This window comes from Micromys minutus, assembly GCF_963924665.1.
Source record: "Micromys minutus genome assembly, chromosome: 5".
NCBI lineage: Eukaryota > Metazoa > Chordata > Mammalia > Rodentia > Muridae > Micromys > Micromys minutus.
Window position 1 is genome coordinate 59,721,260 of NC_137974.1, and position 25,439 is coordinate 59,746,698.

The window sequence follows — 25,439 nt, forward strand, 5'->3', positions numbered from 1 at the left end:
TTATATATGATATATGTATTTTAATTTTTACGGTTAAGGGTAGAAATCAAAAGAGAGGGGGAAATTAAAGAGAAAAACTCTGAGAATGGTACTTTTAAAGGGAAAGTAGGAAGGGAATCCCAGAAATGTGCTCTCTGGGTGGTGGGTTCGGGGCAGTGGTGTGTGCAGAAGCTAAGGCTGTGTCAGCCAAGATCCGTGACATCACCTGCATCTGTCTAGTCCCCCACTGCCCCTGTGGATTTGATTGCTGTTATTATGTCTTGGTGAGCTGTCTGTCCTCTCCTGTATGAGAGAATATGTCAATTGCTCAGGTATGTTTTCTCCATGGGGATACTTGATTTCTAGCAAGGGGCTGGCCACGGTAACACATGGCTATAATTCCAGTGTTGGAGAGGCTGAAGCTGAAGGAACTGTGGGTAGAGAGGACATGTTGGATTGGATTACATAGTGCAGAGAGTTCTGGATCAGCTTGGGCCATAAAGAGTGAGCTCTTACTTCATAAAAATACCTATAGAGAGTATCTGTTGGTAAGAGTTTAAAGGCACTTATTAATTACTTAATGTGTGTATATACACGAGTGTGTGCAGGTGTATAAGTGTGCATGTGTATAAGTATGCAAGTGTGTAGATGTGCATGTGTACACATGTGGAGGCTAGAAGGTACCAGCTCCCATGAAGCAGGACTTATAGGTGTTTGCAGGGTGTCTGACTTGTTATGTAGGTATTGGGATCTGAACGCTGGTCCCCATGATTAGACAGCAAGTACTCTTAACCACCGAGTCATCTCTTCAGCCCCTCTTTAAATCGAATTATAAAAGGTATTTCCAACTCGCTTACCAAATCACTGACCCGATCTGTTCATTTAACTCGTTTCACAGCAGGCGCCAAGGACAGAGTGTGTGTTAGTTAGGCAGGTGGCTCTGAAGTTGGGCAGCGGAGTGTCGCATGCTGGCCTTAAAACATGCAAGCTGAGGTTCCTTAAACAAACACTTCATAAAACAGAGGCACTTCAGACACTGCAAGGAGCAGCCAACACACTGCAAACGATACACAATTTAGTACCCGTGTAATGCCCGAGGTTGCTGCCTAATTTACTGCTATCTGGCCTTTGCTACACCCTCATTAATCTGTCAGTTGAATGAGCTCTAATTATGCATCTTGTGACCTAGTATGCTATAGCACACTGGGTTTGAGGGGAGATAGATCTTCAAGATTTACTGCACGATTGCTGGTAATCTCAGGGGATCTCCAAAACTGGAGGGGAAAAATAATCTGCCTTCTTCCAGCTACCAGGAATGCCATCCAAGGCACGGAGAAGCGGATGCACATGGCAGAGGAGCTTCAGCTTAGTTCAGGATTCAGTGCGAGTTCACAGCCTGCAAAATAAGTCATCTTGCCATGTGGCCTTAATCTGGGCGCCCGGAGTCAGGAATACATAGCATGCTCAGTTTTCGTCCTTTTGAATGGTTGTTAAGAAGGAGCTTCATTATTGCCTCCAAACTGCTGGTCGCATTCTGCCCTCCCCTTCCCTAGAGTGGGCTAGACCATTTCTGGGATGGATATGGGAGTGAGGAAGAGGATTTGGAGGAAGGGAAGGGATTTGGAGGGTACTGCTTTTGGTTAAGGTGGGTTGTTTGTTGAGGCGATCTTTGTTATGTTAATCATCCTCAAAGTCCTTGTGGCTAGGGAATGGCTCAGTGTGCAGAGTACCTGCTTTGCAAGCAGGAGGACCTGAGTTCAAACCAGAGTCACCGGGTGTGGTGTCATGAGTTGGTGATGCCAGAGTTAAGGAGGCAGAGACTGGAGAACCCCTGGGCTTCACTGGCCAAGCTTGTCAAGAGTAAAACCAATTGGTGAGCTGCAAGAGTCGAAGTTTTCTTCCAATCATCACATGCAAGTCCTCAAACACTTATGTTCATCCTTATATACAGACAGACATGCACATACACACACACATACACACACAGAGATACACACATATACACAGGCATAGATATACATACACACATATGCACACACAGAGATACACACATACAAACAGGCATAGATATACACACACACATACACACATACACACATATGCACATACATACACACATATACACAGACATGCACATATATACTCACACAGACAAAAGACACACATACACTCATGTGCACACACACATACATAACATACACAGAGACACACACATTTTAAAAATATCCTAATAGTTATTTGTTGGAATCCATATTTAAATTTTTATTACATTTATTTGTTTACACCATGTACATGTGAGTGTGTGTGTGTTGTGTTGTGTTGTGTTGTGTACTGGGAGACGTATGAATTCCTGGAAAATCTGGAATCTCTATTCTTTTCCCATCTGCTTCCCCCCTCGCCTGCGTTCACTGAGCTCTCAAACATGGGCTCGCCACATTTCTGCTTGGTGTTCTCATCTGAATGTCTGGCCCTCCTTCACACCTCTGCACCACCAACAGGCTGTGGACAAGTCATAGTGATAAAAGGCTTTTAGGCGCATTAGGATAGAGCCGCTCACAGTAGAAAGATTCAGAGCCCACCAGCCCTCAAGGAACTTGAGGGCCTCCGGGTAGGAAGACATGTCCCCAGCTGCTGCTGTATGCTTGCTCTCTGGAAAGCACAGCTGTGGTGACCTTGGGATAGTTTGTCAAACCAAACATTTTTCAAAGGGCAAAGAAACTCATCTCCATCTCCCCAAGCATTCACTGTCTTCGTGTCCTTTATCCCTAATGATCAGCGTAACAGAAATGACTGCAGGATATGATTTTTGATCTTCACAGGACAGGCTGTAGGCTGACTTCCAATTTCTGTATTAAACCCCATTCCCTTTTAGTCCAGTTTCTTCTGGGCTCATCTTAGTAGCATTCATATAGAAAGGAAAACACTTCACTCCATTGCAATGCTACGGACTAAATAAAAAATACCAAGCCTTTAGTGTTTGGTGGAAACTCAGACAGGCCCCCAGGCACTGGTGAAAAGGATCATGGGATCTTTAAATGACCCCAAACATATAAGACTTTGGGTTTTATGGACAACCCTTAAAATTCTCTGCCAGCAGCCCCTGACTTTCCTTTGACCACATCGGAAACCGAGTTCTCTAAACAGAAACTGAAGCCATGACGTGTTCTGTCACTTTGGTGATATATCTCTCAGAATATTATAAACTGGGTAGCTAAGGTTTTCATTGCCTTGGAGACGTCCACAGCCAGAGATCTAAGGACAGAAAGTTCACGTCTTTCTCCATTAAGAAATTCAATTCACATTTACTCTGCCTCAGGCTTTGATTAATATTCTGGAGTCACTGTGCAGCGGTCTTTAGGATTATGAAAAGTGATTTGTCTAATCTACATGTCAGCTCACTTTGGCAATCTATGTAGGGGAGAAAAAAAAAGCAAGCCAAGCCGACACTCTCTGGCTATTCCGTTCAGAGCGTTCTGCCTAGCAGTTGCCTTTCTCTTCTGGATGAGGAGCAACTTGATCCATGGCGTGTGGCATGACTGTTGTCATCATCCGCAGACCAATTCATCTGCGGGACTTCACATTGCACGTATCAGTGCTGAAAGTGGCTTCTAATGAAATCTCGGGCAAAATGAAGTTAATATGAAAAAATGGACGCGGGAACATCTGCTTCTGGTTGCAGCTGGCTGGGGGAATCATGGCTGTGTAGGATTTAGGTCACCACATAGAGCTCTTGACCTGGTGGATAAATTATGGGAGCCCTGACTTAAGACTGGACAGGAAGACTGGTAGATGTTTTAGGCTGCCACCCTGTCTTTTCTGGGTGTGAACTAGCCTCCCTCTGGACAGCTTTTCCTCTCTTGGTAACCTTCAAACCATCCCACCCTTATAGCCACACGTTTACCTAGATCCTGTGAATTAGCTTACCTTGAACTGGGTTTGTACTTTCTGGTGTAGCTTCCTCTACAAAAGTGATATGCTTATCTGTTTAAGATGTGGCCAAGGTGAAGCTGTCGTTTTGGTCCACTCTCTGGAGGCTTTGCCTCACCTCAAAGTGTTAAACCAAGTAGGAATCTTTTGCAGTGATCTGTTAGGGAGATAGTTGGAGCCACCAGGTATTTTTCTACACATCTGTGACATAGAGCCCACAGGCTCTTGTTAACTTCTAAACACAGGCCTGGCCCTACCTCAGGAACCTTGCTTTCACTGGTCATTTGGATCAAAAGGCAGTGTGGAGGCATTCCAGTTGAGCAGCATGTACAGGTAGGATGAGGGTCCTTGTGGGCCACTTTAAGCGTTTGGGGATCCCTTCTAGCCTGTGTATAAGCCAATTTGTAGAGTGACTTAAAACAGTCATTGAAACGGTCTTAGCAAACTTTACTCTCTCAGCACTCTTTGAAAGAAGCAAGCCCGACTTCGTGAAAAGTCTCTTCCTAGTGTCTTGTTTTGCTTTTTTCTCCCTTGGGTGGGTTGGGGTGGGAATCTAGCACTTATCAAATGCTGATATCATATCTGTTTAAAGTTGCCATCTTTGCTATTTTCTAAATCAAGGTACTCCCCCACCCTAGTTTTCTCCGTTGGTTTACATCTAAATCTTTGATCATGATTTTTCCTCAGTGCTCTTCCAGTTAATTTTTATTTGGGTATCATTTAAACTTGAATCTGGTCTAACGGCAAGCTCTTGAGTCTGGTCTGTCTTTGGATCCTGCCTCTACTATTTTAAACTGAGGTCTAGCTTCTCGATCTTGGAGGGAGCATGACCAGGCCCCTTTTTTCTTTTCTGGTATTGCTATGGGGATTAAGTTGGAAGTGTAGGGGCTGGGAATATGGCTCAGTGGCTAAAGTGCTTGTCTCATATAGCACATGGGCCTGATTTTAGCACAACCAACACAAAAGCCATAATTCCAGTGCTACAGGGGCAGACAACCAGAGCCCCAGGGCTCACCATTTAGCTAGTCTACTCAAAATGACTGGCTCACGTGTCAGTGAGAAACCTTGTTTCAAAAAGTAAAGAGAAAAGTGGTAGAGAAAGACCCATAGTTGACCTCTGGTACACACACACACACACACACACACACACACACACACACACACACACACACACTTGCATACACATGTGCTCAAATGTGTGTACATATGCAAATACTCATTTAAAAATACATGAGCACACTGTTTGGTACTTGGAGCATAGGTTATGTACAATGACAACTAAATATACACCACATGTACTCAAGAGAAAGACAGAGTCACCAGAACTAACAAGGCAACAATGTTTATTTCTGACATGGCTCCTCAGTATATACAGATGCTCCAAGTAGGCATCTCCAGAGCCCTGAAGCACCAGGAGCCTTCAGGTGTGGTTTAGTAGCTCTGCCAGCACTAGCTTTGATCTGAGATACGCGGGTCATGACTTTAGCTAGGCAAGCACTTATATTCTCCAAAGTCTGGTCTCCTACCTTCTCATCGGCCATGATACCATCTTCTAGCATTATGAATGTTACATTAGATACAAAGCAGAATTGGTGGGTGGGCCGGAGAATGGGAAGCCTGTCAATCATTCTCCTGAGTGGGGTTCCTCAAGCTGGCTATGTTATTACACTTAACTTTAGGGAAAAATAAAACCTTAAGACATACAACAAAGTGAGCTCCACCCATGGTGTCTGTCACAACAGCCAGAGCAGAGCAAGCCGGTGACGCCAACAGTCTTGCTGCTGGGTGGGATGACGTTCAGAAGAACCCAAAGAATGATCTTGGAGCACATGAGTATGAACGGTTCCTACTGCAGCTCTCCTCAAGCTGGGGTCTTGATTCGGCAAATGTCCTGGGATGTGCTTCTCTGTTGCTGTGATAAACGCCAGGAACAAAAGGAACTCAGGGAGGAGGAAAGGGTTTATTTGACTTCATTTTCACGTCCCTTACTGAGGGAAGTGGGTGAAGGAACTCAAGAAGGAGCTGAAACAGAAACCATGGAAGAACATTGCTTGTTGGCTTCTTCCTCGTGGCTTGCTCAGCTCCACTCCCAATGAAGCTCAGGACCACACGCCCAGGGATGGCTCCACCCACAGTGGGCTGGACCCTCTCACATCAATCACTAATCAGGAAAATGCCCCCACAGAGTTGCCTTCAGGTCCCTGTGATGGAGGCAATTAACAGATGGTCATTTCCTCTTCCCAGGTGACTCTAACCTGTGTCAAGTTGACAAAGACAAACAAACAAACAAACAAACAAAAACCCCAAACTAACCATCACAAAAAGTAGCAGAAAAGAAGCAGATAAATAGCCTCAGTGGCCACTTTTAATAACCCGGAGGTTGCAGAAGGGGAGGCACACACTCAGGAATACCAGAGGGGGCGCTTACTAGCTGCACAGTTTTGACCAGACATGTGGTACTCGAAGCTAGGCTTAAAAATAAGCAAAGGGACTGGAGAGATGGTTGAGTGGAGAACAGTACTTACTGCTATTGGAGAAGCCCTGGGTTGGCTTTCCAGTAACTGAGTTGAGTGACTCCCAGTGACCCCGTGATACACTGTTCTCTCCTGTCGTCCTCAGGCATCTACACTCACGAGCTCATTCACAAGACACACTCACAGACAGGTAATTGAAAACAAAGTCTTTTTAAAAAGGGGGATTAGGCGCAGGGTCAATGCAAGTTCTAGGCGCAGAAGAAACCTAAAGGCAAGGCGGCTGCTGCAGCGGAGGAGCGGAGCCGCGGACTGCGGAAAGGCGGGCGAGTCATCGCTCCCAAGAAGCACGTTGTGCAGCAGCAAAAGTTGAAGAAGAGCCTGGAAGTAGGGATCTGGAAGAAGATTGAGCATGACGTGGTGATGAAGGCCAGCTCCAGCCTGCCAAAGAAGCTTGCACTGCTGAAGGGAGCATCAAAGAAGACAGGGGCCACCACCTCTGGCAAGACACCATCCTGAAGGCACTGGGGCTTTGCAGGTGGCTGGACTTGAGGGAAGTGGATCCTGCTCCAGTCCTGGTGGCATCTGGAACAATGGGCAGGCGATGGTAAAGCCTCAGGCTAGCTCCCAAGTGCTCAGAGTGCTCAGCTTCCTTTGCTGTTGTGATGGAGTGTGATACACTCGGCTCTGTTGTCTCTCCAACGGTTTTGTGGGGAGTGTTCGGGGACTAGGTGGAAATAACCTCTCCCCAGGTGCAGGGCCCCCACCCCAATCATCTAATGTCAGCCACATTGTCTGTACATGAAGAAGGGCCCTGTATCTCTAGTGAGGCACCACCTCCTCCTGTCACACCACAATCCAGAGCCTCTTGGGGACGCTCCAGTGATACCCAATAAAGCTGTACTCACAGAAAAAAAAAGGGGGGGGGGGTGATTAAAAACAAAAGAGAAAAAAAAATCAGCAAGTTAACATTGCCAGGAAAACAGCTCTGATTAGGGTTAGGCAAGAAAGTGACCAGGTAGCCAACTAAGGACCAAAGTATCAGCATCCTTGCAGCCTTGAGAGAGAGATGGGGAGAGAAAGGGAGGGAGAGGGAGGAGAGGGGAGGGCAGGGGAGGGAGGGAGGAGAGAGAGAGAGAGAGAGAGAGAGAGAGAGAGAGATTCAGACTCCAGCTTTTTGCTAACATATTAACTGATATGTTCAATTTTCAACAACAACGAAAAATATAAATGACACTCAAAGAAAGAGAAAAGCATGATCCATACACAGCAAGAAGAAAGAAAGCAGCTCAAACAAGCTGTCTTTGAGGAAATCCAGATTTGGGAATCAGCCGGCAAAGACTTCAAAGCAGATACAATAAACATGCTTGAAGAACTAAGGAGATCCATGTTTAAAGAATCAGAGGCCAGCGTGGTGACGACATATCAAATGGAGAGTGTCAGGGAATCAGACCGAAGCTGTGGAGCTGAAAAGCTCGGCAAGGGAAATGAAAAATTTACTGACGTCCCCCTCAGCTGCAGGTTCGAGAAACAGCCATGGAGGGACTCTGCAAACACAGAGACTGAAGTGGGAGCTGCAGGAATGATCAAACTCAGGAGAAGGGAAAGACAATAGCAAGAATAAAAAAATTAACACAGCTCAGAGACTCTTGGGCCGACTGTAAGGGCTTCTATACACAGTGTGAGTCTCAGGAGCCACAGTAAGGGAGAGAAGGCAGACAAATATTGGAAGAGCTGATGGCTTTAAGATCCCAACATGATAAGATTAATTGAGGCAGACGGCAAAGCTGGGCACAGTGGCACATCCCTATATCCAAGTCAGGAGCTAGAGATGGGAGAGTCAGGAGCTCAAGGTCAAGTTTTAGATTCATAGCAAGTGTGAGCCTGGGCTACATGAGACTCTGCCTCAAAATAAAATAAGATAAAATGGGATAAAAATAACAGGTGCTGGGGAGGGGACTCCGTGCTTAAGAATATGCACTGTCCTTGCAGGGAACCCATGATTAGTTCCCAGCTCCCATGTTGGGGGGCTCTCTCCTCATTGCCTGTACCTCCAGCTGAGGGGCATCCCACACCTCTGGCCCAAGCAGGCTCCTGTACTTACGTAAACCACATCAACCTCATAACTACAAAATAAAATTAAAATCTTAAGACAACAGCAGCAAATCAACGCTGCCAACAAGGAGTGTAAGAGAAGAGAGACTTCTAGAGATAACCGAGTATGAGAGACGAAAGCATGAGAGACAGCCAGAGAATGTCATCTCGGATATGCAAGAAGGACATAGCTACAGACCAATTTCCACCACCAACACTGGAAACTACACAACTTAGTAAAAGTACTAGGAAAAAAAAACAATCAAGTGTATTCTATTCACCAAGCACTCTTTCAAAGAAGGTGAATTAAGTCCTTTCCTGAATGAACAAATAATGAGACAGTTCATTGCCAGCAGATGTACTTTAAAAGAAATGTCACCAAAAGTCCTTTAGGTTGAACCAAAAGGACACCAGAGGGAGAGAGACTTGAACCCATGAAAAGAAATTAAAAAAATAAAACCCACCGGAAAAGGTAACTACACCGATAAATATGGAAACTGTATTTTGAGTTTCACTTTAAAATTTTCTTATTATATTTAAAGGAGAATTGCACAAAACAATATTTATAAGGTTGGATTGCTGGACATATATAAGGATTTTATATCTGTATATATGAGATGTATAAAGCTGCATGAAAAACATAAGGAAATAATGTATATAAAGTTGTATAAAATGTTCTATATGCGTTTATATAAAGGAGCAAAGAAGAGGGTGAGACTTACAGCTACCAGTGAGTAAACTTTCAACCTTGTTTTGCATTTTATTAGGCTTGACCTGGAGGAGAATGTGACCAAGTCCTGTACTGTGGGGTGGGGGCGGGGCATAGCTCAGACAAGTGCTTGCTGTACAAACCTGAGGGCCAGAGTTTGATCTCCAGAACCTAAGATAAAAAACGCCGTGCCACGAATTTTATAATCCCAGTGCTTCAGAGGCAGGGGCAGGGCTGCCTCTCCAGTCAGCCCAGCCCATTTGGAGAGCATTAGGTCCGTGAAGGACCATCTCCAAAAACAAGTCTGATGTAACCTAAGGAAGGACACCTGAGGTTCTCATCTTTGGGTCATCCCCCGCCCCCAAATGTATACATTAATCCCGAGAGTCACAACTAAGACAGAAATCTTAAAAGTGTCTTAAAAGCCAATAAAAAAACATTAAAAGGGAATGCTACAAAACATCTAGTTGATAGCGGAGAAGGTAATACAGGAGGAATTCAGAAGAAAAGAAAAACCGCGGCAGAGGCGAGCCCGGCACCCGTGTAATCAGGTGGAGTGTAAAGGCTGCCACGCCCCGTCAAAATCCGGGAGATACATTTTAGATCGAAAAAGATTGAAAAAATAAAATAAAATAGTTATTCCACATGAAAACAAATTCCAAGGAAGGTGGGACTAGCTATATTGATCTCAGGCAAAAACAGACATTGGGATAAAGAAAGGAAGCAACAGGGATGATTTGTAGAATCAGTGGGGAGATCCCTGGTGGAGATGACGTCATAAAGGATTAAATGTAAAACACCGAAGGACAGAGCCCTAAACTGTAAGAAGTTAAAGTTGACAGAATTGAAGGGATGCAGAGGTAATTCAACAGCCATACTTTGAGACCCTGGCACCTTAACAATGGAAAGGGCAGACAGACAGACGAGGAAAATGTACCGAACAATGGCACCCACTCAGCTGACCAGCTGACATCTTTTGGAGCATCCTGTCCAGCAACAACAGGGCACATGTTCTTTTCAAGTATGTAGAGAGCACAACCCGGGGCGAGTTGTGTGCTAGACTCATAAAACACAGCGCTGATAATCTTTAAAGGATTTAAATAGCACAAAATATTTCTCTGACATTAAACATTATTTCTAAATAGCCCTTGGGTCAAACTGAAGTCACTAAAGATTAGAAAAAAAAACTAGACAAACACACACACACACACACACACACACACACACACACACACACAATCAGAAGTAGAAATACATGTTATTAGAAAAGTAAGTAACAGGTGAACTTTTCATCTCATATAATACATCCCTTAGAATATACTGACCACTGGCTTTTACAATATCAAGCTTCACAATCGTTACTGATAATTTCAGGACATTTCCGGTCTTCCAAAGAGAAATCTTGTAGCTATCACCCTGGCTGTCTGCTGTCTTTCATTTCCTCATAAATGCCAACCTAATTTCTACATGTGTGTAGTTGCTTTCTTTGAACATTTCACTCATTTTTCCATGCAATAAGTAGTTTGCAAAGTCTGCCCTGTTGTAGCGGCGACAAGCATGAGGCTGAGTTACACTGAACAGGGAAGCCACATTCTGCCTTTTTAACCAGTTCATAGATACTTCTAATTTAGGCTACAATATATACTATTTTCATGGAATTTGTGTGTGTGTGTGTGTGTGTGTGTGTGTGTGTGTGTGTGTGTGTGTGTGCATGCGCACACATATATTTCCAGTTATCTTGGATAAAAATCTAAGCATGGAATTGATAGATTATATAGGAATTCTGGGCTTCCCTTCCTCAGGGACTGTAAGTGGCTTTCCTGTGTGTGAAGAGCTCAGCACTAACTTGAAACTAGGTGAATGGCAGAAAGGTTTCCTTCTGAAGTAAGCACCCAGACAAGAATGTGTGGGCTTCCTGCACTGAATGTTCTGCACAGGGAAACCAGGTCAGAAGTGGTTGTAAAGTAGTCAGACTCAAAGGAAGAACTAGAACCCTTCTGTCTCTAGTTGACATAAACCTGTAGATAGCAAATTATAAAGAATGCCCAGGAAAATATTCAAGGCTAATAATCTAGTTTATCAAAGGTGTAGCATACGCAGTGGACATGTAAAAATGAAAATTTCTATATATTCTCCGTGAGTGATTTAAAATTAAATTAAGATAGGGGTCAGTTAGTTGGGGGATCCATGGTAAAGGCTGCTTGTCACGGAACCTGACCACCTGAGTCTGATCCCCAGAACTCGCATAGTAGAAGGAAAGATTTATTCATGCAAGTTCTTCTCTGACCACATAATTAGATACATTTTAGAAAATAAATTTGGAGAATAATGATCCACATAGAGTTAAACAGGTGAAAGTCCTTTAGAATCCATTTTAAAAGGAGTCTATAAAACGTCTACAGTGACAAGCACAAAAACCTCATTGACGGAAATTAAGGATGACCTCAAAGAGCAGGAGGTTTTTGGACCAGCTCATGTTTCTGGACCAGAGAGCTCAGTGTGCTAAACAGCAACTCTCCTCAAACACTGTGGATTCTAAGTGATTCCTGCAAAAATGTAGTCTTTCTTGCATATATGGGAACAGTAACCCTAATACCAATATTAATGCTTCTTTAAATAAATAGTTAATTTACAGATTTTTGACAAAAATAACATTCTAGTGTTTTTGTTTTGAGGACTTGGCTTTCAGAGGTCCTCATGCCATGGTTTCTTGAGTGTTGCTAAAGAGAGTTACAACATCCACCTTTGAAAAGAGGGGGGAATCTAAATAATGTACCTTAATTCACATCTTAATCTAAACATAACTAAATAAGATAAATTAAATAAAAATGAAGAACAGTAAATAAAAAGAGGAGATTAATGAAAGAAAAGGAAAAAAAATGGAGAAATCTATAAAGCCCAAAGTTGACTCTTCGCAAAGATCCAACAAAGCTGACCAAACAGCAGGTAACCTGGCTGTGGACAAAGAGGAAAGACTCTGAGCAAACCTACAATGGTCTCATAGAAAACAGAAGGAATAAAGGACGCTGTGAATAGGTTCATGCCACAGGAGAAGAAGTCTAGATGAAATGGGTAAACCCTGAAAAAGAAACCAGACGAAAACAAGGCGTAAGAAGAAGAGAAAATCTGAAGTGGCTTATAATAAGCAGAGACATTCAACTGGTGGAGAGGAATCCTCGCATAAAGACCGGAAATGTCTTTAGTACTAATGACCACTTTTTCTCCCCACCCTAAATGGGTGCCTGTTTTCTTTAGCAGTTCCAGAAAATAAGATTTCAAGCTTCTGGATGTGATTTCTGTGCTGTGTTGGTTTCTATAACTATGTACACTGATGTGACCACGGGGGCCAGAGTTTCCCTCTCAGAAGAAGCATAGTTTGGGACATATTTTTAGTAATATTTGGTGACAAAGTGAGTCAGGCAATCGGAGACATTCAAACCTTAATCAGCTTCTCAGACTCTACTGTGTGCAGAACCAGTCTTTACCAATGTTCATACCATACCCATGTAAGCACACATATGCATAGGCGCACAAACATACCACACAATGCACAAATACATATACAAACACATATTAAACTTCCACACATGCATACACATGCACTCCGAAACCAAGCAATCAAAATCCCTGCATTCTTCCAAAGATTGGTCAAAAAAAGGGTCACATTTCCAAGTAACAAATGAAGAAACTGATGTTAAAGGTCAAAGACAGTGTCAGACGAGGGAGGTAGAATGAATGCTTAAACCTGTCACTTGGCTTTCCAGCTAAGACATCAGCCACAGGGCTGAAGCCTGGGGCCTGGGAAATGCCCCAGTTTGCTGTTGATCACAACCCAACTAATTGTCTCTGTAAGCCACAAGAACACCAGAGAACAGTCCCTGGACGCCGAGGAGGCCCATGGAAAGACTTACTGGTCTTGTCCCACTGGCATACTGTGTTCTTGTCCAGCAGACCGGTGACCGAAGCTTCTCCGGGGTGCTGATTGGCCATGCAGCTGGCTGATTGGAAGTAGCCGTTGCAATTAGCAAAGAAAATATTTTCTTTTGTGGCCTCAGTGTCCAATTTAGGGAAGCGGCAGAGACTCTAGAGTAAACGTCATGAATGAGAGGGAAGGGTGGCTCCAGCAGATTCATGAATCAGAAACAAGGATTCAAGATGGAAAAGTTAAAGCACAGACTGATTACACCCGAAGGGGCAGAACTAGAGTCCAAAATGTTTTACATAACTTCGGGCCATACATGTGATAGTTCAGGTGGACAATTTTCTATTAAAGTCATTACCAACCCTGGCTCAAATACACAGAAACACCTAGACAAACATACAATTATTGAAAGAATTAGAGAGTGTCTACGATCTCTCTCCCTCCACCAGTGTCTCTCTGCCTCTGTCTCTCTGTCTGTGTCTCTGTCTCTCCACCAACTCACTCACAGGCTCACACACACATACATATTTTTGCGTGAATAACTTAAACATGCAAAATCAGTGCTAGAATACTTTCCACTTGAGATGACAACCTCTGTGTGGGCACACTAGATGTGTGTCCAGTGGGAAGTTGCCAAGAGCTTCTAAAGTGGAGACCTGGAAAAATCAGCGTTCTTTTGGAAATTATAACTTTGGTTAGGTTTGCTTGTGCATGTGTGTGTGTGTGTGTGTGTGTGTGTGTGTGTGTGTCTCCCCCTCTCTCTCAGTGAGAGAGAGAGAGAGAGACAGAGAGACAGAGAGACAGAGACAGAAAGAAACAGAGACAAAGAGACAGAGAATATGTGTATGTGTGTGTGTGTGTGTGTGAGAGAGAGAGAGAGAGAGAGAGAGAGACAGACAGACAGACAGACAGACAGAGAGAGGTGGGGAGAGAGGGAGGAGGAGGAGGGAGAGAGAGAGTGAGGGAGGGGGAGAGAGAGAGAGAGTGAGGGAGGGAGGGAGAGAGAGAGAGAGAGAGAGAGAGAGAGAGAGAGAGAGAGAGAGAACTATGAATGGCAGGTGGCAGGCCAGGCAGATTGAAGTTCTCCCTGACCAGTAAGTAGCCTTTGTAGAAAGACCACTCCCTCTCCTCTCTGTGCTGTGCATCTCTCTGTGGAAGCCAGAAGTCAACAATCTCCTGAACATGTGACTTAGAAGAAAGAGAAGTTTAACTAACCAGGGGCTGAGGCCCTAGAAAAAGGATGATGCCAATTGCAGAGAGCCACGAAAGGGGATCTGAGGACAGGTGGTAGGAACACCTTATCACTTCAAGGAGCCTTGGATGAATGAGTCTTCTGCTTGCTCAGTCGCTTCCAGGAGGTGTGTGGCTGCACACAGATCGCAGAACACACTCTAATCCAATGGTTGTTTTTCAGGTTAGACAAGGTAGATTTCCTTTCATTGCTTTCTGCATTTTTCTTTTTATCTTAGTTAAAGGGTGTGCCTGGTTTTTCTGCTGGGAACAATGGCCCAATTGTCAGAGGCCTTGTGTGTGTGTGTGTGTGTGTGTGTGTGTGTGTGTGTTTTGCCATGACTCATGGTTTTGGAAGTCTCAGGGGACAGATGATATCCATGAATGATGTCCCAAGGGTGTAATCAAGGTGAGTCACTCTTAGAACCAGTTTGATCCATCAAGGGGTGCCAGCTGCACCTGGCATCCAGCTGAGTATACTAGATGTCTTCTTCCTGTACTGGTTTGGGGTCAGAAGTGCATTTTAGAGGGCTTTCTAGTGTCCCTTGAGGTTGAGAAAGCCTCTGCTTCAAGATTTCTGAAAGCATATCCTTCTGAGCAATATGAATGTGCCCATAGTACCATAGTAGCAGGAACGAAGAATTATTTTATTCACTGCCATTCTTTAAAGTAGTTCTCATGTTAGAATTTCCTTCTCTTATCATCTCTGCTCACAGAACATCCCTTAGGCTGGAGGGGTGCAGGCTGCCAATCGGCTTCTTTGCGCCTCTTACCTCCCTGATAGTCATTTCCCAATCATGGTTCCTGGTGTGCTGACACAGGTTATATAATATTCTAAAGCCCATTCAGCAAGGCAGGGGCAGAATGGGAGAGCACACCTGGGTGTCAAGGTTAATAAGCTTTCATTGTAAATTTCCCCCCCTATTCAGGCAAGTCCAAGTTCCTGATGGCATCTGAGACTTAATTAGCTATTGAAGTGTGTCCTACCATGCCCTTGGCAGAGAGCTGGCCTTCCAGGAGCTTGATTGGTTCCTTGTTCCTCAACCCCACATCACCTCATTCCCCAGGCTCTTCTAGTTCTCAACCAAGTCATTCTTGCTGCTTGTGCCTTCTTGACTTTGTCCTGGATACAATGATCTTGGGACACTTAGATCAGTCTAGCTGTGACTCTGCTTCTCCTGTCATGCTCTCAAAAATCTTCCTTGCCTTGCTTTCGAACCCTCCCACCAATCAGACATGCTACCGTCGTGATGCTTAGGTAGCCGGCCCTCCCTGCGTAAAAATTCAGCTTTGAAATAGCTGCCTGATCTCGTCTCTTAGAGAGAAGACAAGGAGCCTTGAGATGCATGGCAACCCGAACATCTGGCTAGCGGCCGGGAGTGGAATTCCTGGACGGGCTCCTTGCTCTGTGGTCTCTGGGGTTTGCTTGCTGAGTAACTCCACATCACATCACTTCACAGATAAGGAAGATGTCATCCCCACGGCATCTCTGATTTCGGCACAAGCTTCAGAAAACCCCAAGCAGCTAATCTAGAACACAGTGTTTTAAGCTGCTATAATCACCAGCCAACTTTGAACATATGCCCTGCACATGTGGGCCCTTTCTCCCCAACTCTAGCACTCTGTGGTGGTGGTGTTTCGTGTTTTCACTCACAGTGTCTATGGAAGGCGCTCCTGCTGGATGCTGGGGGCAGGCAGCATTGAACACGAGACCTAAGGATACCCGAGGATGGTGCTCCTCCGGCGGACATTGGGCTATCAGCCCTGGGATGCAGGGGCTGAATAGAAGTCAAGTGTTTGGTCTCTTCTTACATTAGCAGCAGCAACACATGAGAGTGTCCAGGATCCCTCTGGGACTGTGTGTTCTAATCTGTCCCAGTAGCTTCCCCCAGGGCTGGAGGGATCAGTCTATTGGAGACTGAACCAGGATCCACTTGAGCCAGGCTGGAACAATGGGATGAAGCAGAGAGATTAATGAGATAAAGTTTAATGGGGGAGAGATTTAAAGTCTCAGGCTTGGGTTTAGAAAGTAGCTGTACCAGTCAGGGACAGGGAGGGTTGAGCACACAGGGGCACATGGGAACGGGTGTGAGATGTTTAAGTTAATTGCAAGACGGAGGGAGAGCTTTTTCAGGAAAAAACAAGTGGAAAAAAAGACTGAATGGGTAGAAATATAGTTCTGAGAATGATCTTATGAGTCAAACCAATGCGTGAGAGCTGGATTCTGTCCCGGGCCCATCCTTAAGAGGGCATCTGACAGCCTGGAGTACATGGGGGTGGGGGTTGGGGGCTGCCATGGAAACCTGGGGTACCTACCTTGGAGCAGGAGGAACAAAAAATGACCCTTTCCAGACCTGAGTAAAGGCCATTGTAATAGGATGATTGCTTCCTAGAGAATTTTCTGGGACAGAACCAACCAACTAACCAACTAACCAACCAATTCAAGTGTGAGGAATCGGGGTTTGGTTGAGCTGAAAGGAATGAACCCTTCATTTTTCTCTTGAGAGTTTTTCCTTTCCCTTTCTGCTTTCCTCCCTTCCCCCTCCCCTTCCTCTGCTCTCTTCTCTGCCTAATTTGGACCCCACTTCCTAACGTTATCTCTTCACAGAAGTCATAGAGGAATTCTTGTTAAACTTACACAAAAAAGAACAATCCATCAATTAAACACACACACACACACACACACACACACACACACATGAACACAGGGGCCATCTCCCTCAGATTCCCCCATGGTCCATGGGCAGACTAGAATGATCTCGAGGTTATCTAGTGTGTGAAGCCAGGCTGCCTGGGTGTGGCTCTGCTTAACTGCTTCCTCCAAGCAAAGCCCTCACCAAGTTGCTCAAACCCTCTTTATAATCTGAGAGACAGAGCTAATAATAGGACCTCTCCTTTCAGAGGGTTGTGACCTAAGTGAGCCCTCCATGTGTTATGCACTGAGAACAGCTCCCGGTGGGAGGTAAATTCCTCAGAGGTGCTTGCTTTCCTTTCTCTGCTGGAGTCCCTCACTCCGCCCCCCTCCTCTTCGAACAATCCTTTTCTAGGGTTTCTTGTCTGTCCTTTCCAAGTTTCATAACACTCACACAAGCACACATGACTATCAGGTCTTTTTTCATTTTTTAGTCCTGAAGTGAACACACGACACACGTTGTTCTTTTTCTTTTTCTTTTCTTTTTTTTTTTTTAAACTTGATAGTGTATCTTGGAGATTTTTACTCGCCAGGACAAAGAGAACTTCCTCATACTCTGTCGCAGCTGCACATATACGGAAGAACTTTGAAACAATTACAGCCTGTCTTAAGACACAGCCCTGACTGGAGGCATTCATTCAGGCAGGGACGAGACAGTGGCTTCTCTGGATGACGGGACTGAGATTTATGTGGTAGTGAAGGAGTTGGCTAGGACAGGACCAGAGTCCCTGATCTTTCCTTTCATTTCCAAAGAACAATTAAAATGGAGTCAGAAGCTCCAACTGGTGCTTTATTTATCTGAGCCCTTGACCTGAGGCCAAGCCAAGGCTGGGCCTGCAGGGCTAACCTACAGCATCTGGTAAAGCAGTGGGAATTGAGTGAAGAGCCGATTTCATCTGCTCAACCCATCTGAAGCCAGCAGAGGAGACAACTGTGTTGTGTGGAGATCCCGAGCCAGCCTTTAGACAGCAGTCTCACTGGGACACATCTTAAATTCACCACTGCTGACCTGACTTGGTGTGGTGGCCAGCAGGCCTGGGTTTTCAATAGTCCTACCTCCTGCTCTTCCCTGACTGTTGAACTGGAAACTGCGTTAGCTTTTCTCAATCAACTGACAACTTAACTGCCTGGAAGGAGCTCCCGTCTTATAATTAGAAGGAGAAGCTCTGATACCTGTGGTAAAAAGTCCCCAGAAGCCCTCAAAGGTCCCTTAAAGAGATCTGCAGAATGCAGGCCCTACTGAAGTTGCCTGTGGCTTTCCCAGGCACCAATTCTTTGGGGGAAAGCAGCTAAGAAAAATGTTCTTTCTTTATTATGCACTTGGGCAAGTGTGTGTGTGCGTGTGTGTGTGTGTGAGAGAGAGTGTGTGTGTGTGTGTTGTATGTATGTGTTTGTGTGAGAGAAACATAGACAGAGAGACAGAGAAACAGAGGGAGGGGCATGTGTGTGTCAGGGTTGGGACCCAAGAAGGTACTAGAAAAAGGAAGGCTATTTATTGGGTCACGTGGCTCCAGACACTAAGTGGGTTCTCAGCAGTGTGTTAAATACAGCCAGCTAGCAGAACCAGGTGGGAAGACAGAAGACATCACTAGCTGCCAAGTCGGAGTTTCCCACAACATTCATGAACCACCCAAATAAACAAGGAAAAGCAAACTCACTTCAGGATAACTCACCAGAAACACCCTCTAATCCTCTTCTTCTGGAGGGAAATCCACAGTGAGCTCTGGTTCTACAGTCTGCTGCAAGTCTCCCAACCATGAGGCCGAGCCTTACCCATTTCAAAGAAGGTCCATTCAGTAATAAGCCACACATTTTAAATGTGTACAATTTGATAAGCTTTGACATACATAGACACCCATGAAACCATTACCACAGCTGAGCTAATGAATCTATCGATCCCAGTAGATTTCCTTTTGATAGTCCCTCCCTCCTGGCCTCCTTAACTTCCCTACACACAACCAATCATGAATCTCTTTTCTTTTTTTTTTTTTTTTTTTTTTTCAGTTTCATATTCTTTTTTTTTAAACGACTTTATTTTGCAAAACAAAGATAAATGTAAAGATTTTAAACATTTTTTGCTTAAAATTATACATTTTTGTCAGTACTGTTTTTTCAGACATTAAAATAAATTTTACATAAAACCATGTGAATATGTTTTTAGTCAGTACTTGATTTTTTTCAAGGGCTTGACAGTATGCATTGAAAACCTACTAGTTGCAATAAGCGTAAAGTACATGCAAAACAAAACGCAACATGGAAATAGTCAAATTCTTCTTGTTTTGTGAATATATGTATATTTTTTGTTTTCTTTATTTCTTGGACTTCATACAGTCTGTGAGTTGTTTCTGGGGGAGTGCAAGCCTCTGGGGTTAGCATCCCACTAACAGTGACTGCATATTATGTCTGTTCTTTTGTGACTGGGTTATCTAAATCAGGATGATATTCTCTAGATGCATCCATTTTCTTAAGAATTTGGTTAAGTCATTGTTTCTGGTAGCTGAGTAGTATTCCATTGTGTATATGTACCACAATTTTTGTATCCATTCGTCTTCTGAAGGACATCTGGGTTCCTTCCAGCTTCTGGCTATTATAAATAGAGCCGCTATGAACATTGTGGTGCATATATCTTTGTTGTGTATTAAAGTGTATCTGGGGTATATGCCCAGAAGTGGAATAGCTGGGTCTTCAGGTAGTACTATATCCAATTTTCTGAGGTATCGCCAGACAGATTTCCAGAGTGGTTGTATTAGCTTGCAACCCCACCAACAGTGGAGAAGTGTTCCTCTTTCTCCGCAGCCTCGCCAGCATCTGCTGTCATCTGAGTTTTGGATCTTGGCCAATCTGATTGGTGTGAGGTGGAATCTTAGGGTTGTTTTGATTTGCATTTCCCTGATGGCTAAGGATGTCGAGCACTTCCTCAAATATTTTTCAGCCATTCGGTGTTCCTCAACTGAAAATGATTTGTTTAGCTCTGTACCCCATTTTTTAATAGGGTTATTTGATTCTCTGGTGTCTAGCTTTTTGAGTTCCTTGTACACCTTGGATATTAGGCCTCTATCTGATGTGGTGTTGGTAAAGATCTTTTCCCATTCTGTTGGTTGCCGTTTTGTTTTCTTGACAATGTCCTTAGCCTTACAGAAACTTTGCACTCTCATTAAGTCCCATTTGTTAATCTTTGACCTTAGAGCTTGAGCCATTGGTGTTTTGTTCAGGAAATTTTCTCCTGTGCCTATGTGTTCTAAGGTTTTCCCTACTTTCTCATCTAATAGTTTCAGTGTATCTGGTTTAATGTGGAGATCTTTAATCCACTTACACTTGAGCTTTGTACAAGGAGATAAGAACGGGTCTATTTTCATTCTTTTGCATGTTGAGTGCCAGTTGGACCAGCACCATTTGTTGAATAGGCTGTCCTTTTTCCATTGAATGTTTACTGCTCCTTTGTCAAAAATCAGGCGACCATATACATGAGGGCTCATTTCTGGATCTTCTATTCTATTCCATTGATCCACTTGCCTATTTCTGTACCAGTACCATGCAGTTTTCAGCACAATTGCCTTGTAATATAGCTTGAGGTCAGGGATAGTGATTCCCGCAGATGTTTTTTTGTTGTTGAGGATGGATTTCGCTATTCTAGGTCTTTTGTTATTCCATATGAAATTGCACATTGATCTTTCCAATTCCATGAAGAACTGGGTTGGAATTTTGATGGGGATTGCATTGAATCTGTAGATTGCTTTTGGTAGGATGGCCATTTTTAAGATGTTGATCTTTCCAATCCATGAGCATGGGAGATCTTTCCATTTTCTGAGATCCTCCTCAATTTCTTTCTTTAGAGGTTTGAAGTTCTTGTCATACAGGTCCTTCACTTCCTTAGTTAGAGTCACACCAAGGTATTTCATAGTTTTTGTAACGATTGTGAAGGGTACCTTTTCCCTAATTTCTTTCTCCACATGTTTGTCCTTTGAGTATAGGAAGGCTACTGATTTGTTTGAGTTAATTTTGTATCTGGCCACTTTGCTGAACTTGTTTATCAGCCGTTGGAGTTCTCTGGTGGAATTTTTGGGGTCACTCAAGTACACTATCATGTCATCGGCAAAGAGTGATGTTTTTATCTCTTCCTTTCCGATTTGTATCCCCTTGATCTCCTTTTGCTGTCTAATTGCTCCAGCCAGGACTTCCAGTACTATGTTGAATAGGTAGGGAGAGAGTGGGCAGCCTTGTCGAGTCCCTGATTTTAGTGGGATTGCTTCAAGTTTTTCGCCATTAAGTTTGATGTTGGCTGTTGGTTTGCTGTATATTGCTTTTATTATGTTTAAATATGGGCCTTGGATTCCTGTTCTTTCCAGGACTTTTAACATGAAGGGGTGTTGGATTTTGTCGAATGCTTTCTCAGCGTCTAGTGAGATGACCATGTGATTTTGGTCTTTAAGTTTGTTTATATGGTGGATTACATTGATGGATTTCCTTATGTTAAACCATCCCTGCATCCCAGGGATGAAGCCTACTTGGTCATGATGAATGATGGTTTTGATGTGTTCTTGGATTCGGTTTGCAAGGATTTTGTTGAGTATTTTTGCATCAATGTTCATAAGTGAGATTGGTCTGAAGTTCTCTTTCCTTGTAGGGTCTTTGTGTGGCTTAGGTACGAGGGTTATTATAGCCTCAAAAAATGAGTTGGGTAATATTCCATCTGATTCTATCTTTTGGAATATTTTGGCGAATATTGGTGTTATATCCCCAATAAATGTCTGATAAAATTCTGCACTGAACCCGTCTGGACCTGGGCTTTTTTTGGTTGGGAGGCTTTTGATGACTTCTTCTATTTCTTTAGGTGTTATAGGGTTATTTAGATGGTTTACTTGGTCCTGGTTAAACTTTGGGACCTTGTATCTGTCTAGGAATTCGTCCATTTCCTCCAGATTTTCCAATTTTGTGGAGTATAAGTTTTTGTAGTAGGATCTGATGATTTCTTGAATTTCCTTAGTTTCAGTTGTTATGTCACCACTTTCCTTTCTGATTTTGTTAATTTGGATACTCTCTCTTTGCCCTTTAGTTAGTCTGGCTAGGGGTTTATCAATCTTGTTGATTTTCTCAAAGAACCAACTCTTTGTTTTGTTGATTTTTTCAATGGTTTTTTTTGTTTCTATTTGGTCTATTTCTGCCCTAATTTTGATTATTTCTTGCCGTCTACTCTTTTTGGGTATATCTGCTTCCTTTTGTTCTAGGGCTTTTAGCTGTGCTGTCAGGTTGCTGATGTGAGCTCTCTCCAGTTTCTTCTTGGAAGCACTTAGGGCAATGAGTTTTCCTCTCAATACTGCTTTCATTGCATCCCATAGGTTTGGGTATGTTGTGTTATCATTTTCGTTGAATTCTAGAAAGTCCTTAATTTCTTTCTTTATTTCTTCTTTGACCCTGCTATCCTTTAACAGAACGTTGTTTAGTTTCCATGTGTATGTGGGCATTTTGTTGTCTTTGTTGTTGTTAAAGACCAGCCGTAGACCATGGTGATCTGAGAGGATGCATGGGAGTATTTCAATCTTCTTATATCGATGAAGGCTCGTTCTGTGTCCAATTATGTGGTCAATTTTCGAGAAGGTGCCATGGGGTGGTGAGAAGAAGGTGTATTCTTTTACTTTAGGATAGTATGTTCTGTATATATCTATTAATTCTAGTTGGTTCAAAGTCTCTGCTAGTTTTGCAGTGTCCTTGTTCAGTTTCTGTTTCCCTGATCTGTCCATTGGTGAGAGTGGGGTGTTAAAGTCTCCCACTATTATTGTGTGGGGTGAAATGTATTTTTTGAGCTTTAGTAGAGTTTCTTTTATGAATGTGGGTGATTTTTTTATTTGGAGCATATATGTTAAGGATTGAGAGTTCCTCCTGACAGATTTCCCCGGTAATGAGTAAAAAGTGTCCTTCTTTATCTTTTTTGATAACTTTTGGTTGAAAGTTTACTTTATTCGATATTAGAATAGCCACTCCAGCTTGCTTCTTTGGGCTGTTTGCTTGGAAGTTTTTTTCCCACCCTTTTACTCTGAGATAGTGTCTGTCTCTGTCTCTGAGATGAGTTTCCTGTATGCAGCAAAAGGCTGGATTTTGTTTATGTATCCAGTCTGATAGTCTATGTCTCTTTATTGGGGAGTTGAGACCATTTATGTTAATAGATATCAAGGAATAATTGTTTCTGTTTCCTGCCATTTTTGCTTTTTTGGGTTGAGTTGTGTCTGTGTTTTTTTCTTCTTTTAGTTTTCTTGTTTAGGAGTTTTCTTGTTTTTACTAGGCTGTATTTTCCCTCCTTGTATTAGGTTTTCCACCTATAATTCGTTGTAGTGCTGGGTTTGTGGTCAGATATTGTGTGAATTTTGATATGAATCTCTTTTCTATCACTGTAGAAGCCTCTGTATGTTGTAGAAATTAATCAAACCATATGTACTTTGGGGAATGGGGTTGGGTACCTGAATTCTCTCAGCTAAGTGTAATTATTCAAACATTTAGCTATGTTTTTTTACATGGGAATGGTTCTTGCCTCTGGTTTGGTTGTTTGAGGCAGAGTGTCGCTTAGCCCAGGCTGTCTCACCCTCACTACGTAGCTGAGGATAACCCTGAGCTGCTGCTCTTCTTGCCTCCACCTCTCAAGCACCAGGGCTATCGCTGTCACGGCTGTGTATGTGGTGCTGGGATCAAACCCAAGGTCGAATGCTTGACAGGCAAGCACTTAACCAACTGAGCTGCCCCAGGCTTCACGTCATCCATCCATCATTTTTCTTTATTGTTGAGTAATATTCCATTGGTGGCACAGGATATTTGTTTATTTACTCACCCATTGATGGACGTCTGTGTTACTTTCAGTTTTCGGGTGCTACAGATAAAGATGTGATGAACACTCACACACGTGTCTCAGGGTATATACTTGTATTTTCTCTTTAATTAATTCAAGTGGCACACACATTTCTGTTTGTTTACAGGGAGACGTTTTAACACATCTACACATGGCGTAGTATTCAAATCAGAGTATTTACCTCCTCAAGCACCATTTCTTCAGACATTTACTTCTAACCAGCTCACAGAGTGGTGGAATAGTCTCACATGCTTAGTTTTTGTCCAGTAACCCTGTGGGTTTCCACCCCTTTGGGGGTTCAAATGACCCTTTCCTAGGGATTGCCTGAGATCACGGGAAAACACATATTTACATTACGTTCTGTAAGGGCAACAAGACTACAGTTAAGAAGTAGCAACAAGAATAATGTTATGGTTGGAGTCACCACCACATGAGGAACTGTATTAAGGGGTCGCTGCATCAGGACGGGTGAGAACCACTGTGCTAAATGTAATTTCTTCATAATGAAAACATTGAAAGTTCCTTCTTGTAGCTCCTTGTAGTTACTATATTATTTACTTGTTTGTATTTACACACTTGAGCACACACACACACACACACACAATGTGACTTACAAGTTTTTTCCTGGCTGTAATTTGTTCCTTTCTCTTTCCTTACATTTTTCTTTATATTATTTATTTATTTATGTGTGTGCACATGAGTGAGGGACATACGTGCGTCCCACAGAGCACATGTGGAGGAGGTCAGAGCACCACTCAGATAAATTTGATCTTTTTAATTTTTTTCCTACCACTGGGTTCTGGGATCGAACTCAGGTCATTAGGTTTAGCAGCAAGCACCTTTTACCACTGAGCCACTCCACCGGCTCTCTTACACTTCCTTAATGCTGCCTGTGTAAGAGAAAAAGCTACATGATGTCCAGTCTGCTTTTCTTCCTGTGTAGACACGTGTTTGACACCAGGACTGGGAAACCTTTGCTTATCCTAGCATTGCAAACATCCCCCAGTGTCCTTCAAAACTTCTAGGCCTCTGAGTAATTTTGAGCTAAATTCCATGTGGTTCTCAGTATGGACGGAGGCTCACATTGGCGCAGGCATCTGTAATGGCTGCAGCAACATTTGAAAATAATTTCCTTTCCCTTTTGAGACGTCTTTGTGTCTATGTCAGTAGTCAATTAGCCATGTATCTGTGGGGCTCTTTGTTTTGTGAGCCTGAACCCCACTTGCCACAGCCCTAGTTCCGAGGCTAGCCCAGGGTGGTGGTGGTGGCTAGTGCTTAGTTCCTGCTGTAGATTTCCCTGGCCTGCCTCATTTCCACCAGCTCTTCCTCAGTTCCAGTTTGATGCAGCTGTCTGGAGGGACAGCAAGAGACAGTAAGGAGGTCAGATGGCCTGAGAGGGCAGCTCGGCCCCATGGTGTGGTGGGACATACCAGCTGACTCCTCTTCACACTGTCACCTCAGGGTCAGCTGGAGTTCCTGAAAAACTCAAGAGAACCAACCAAGCTTCTCACAGAGCCAGCCAGTTTCAGAGGAGATACCTAGAGCTTGGGAAGCTCTGACTAAATGACCTAATTGTTATC

The 25,439-nt window shown here is 43.5% G+C and overlaps 1 pseudogene across 1 annotated transcript; it reads left to right on the forward strand.

Moving 5' to 3' along the window:
* The first annotated feature begins 1,688 nt into the window (after positions 1-1,688).
* Positions 1,689-6,896, forward strand: LOC308421161 (leydig cell tumor 10 kDa protein-like; annotated as a pseudogene). The gene is made up of 3 exons: positions 1,689-1,852; positions 4,152-4,239; positions 6,609-6,896. The product of its transcript is annotated as a leydig cell tumor 10 kDa protein-like (transcript).
* The last annotated feature ends 18,543 nt before the right edge of the window (positions 6,897-25,439 follow it).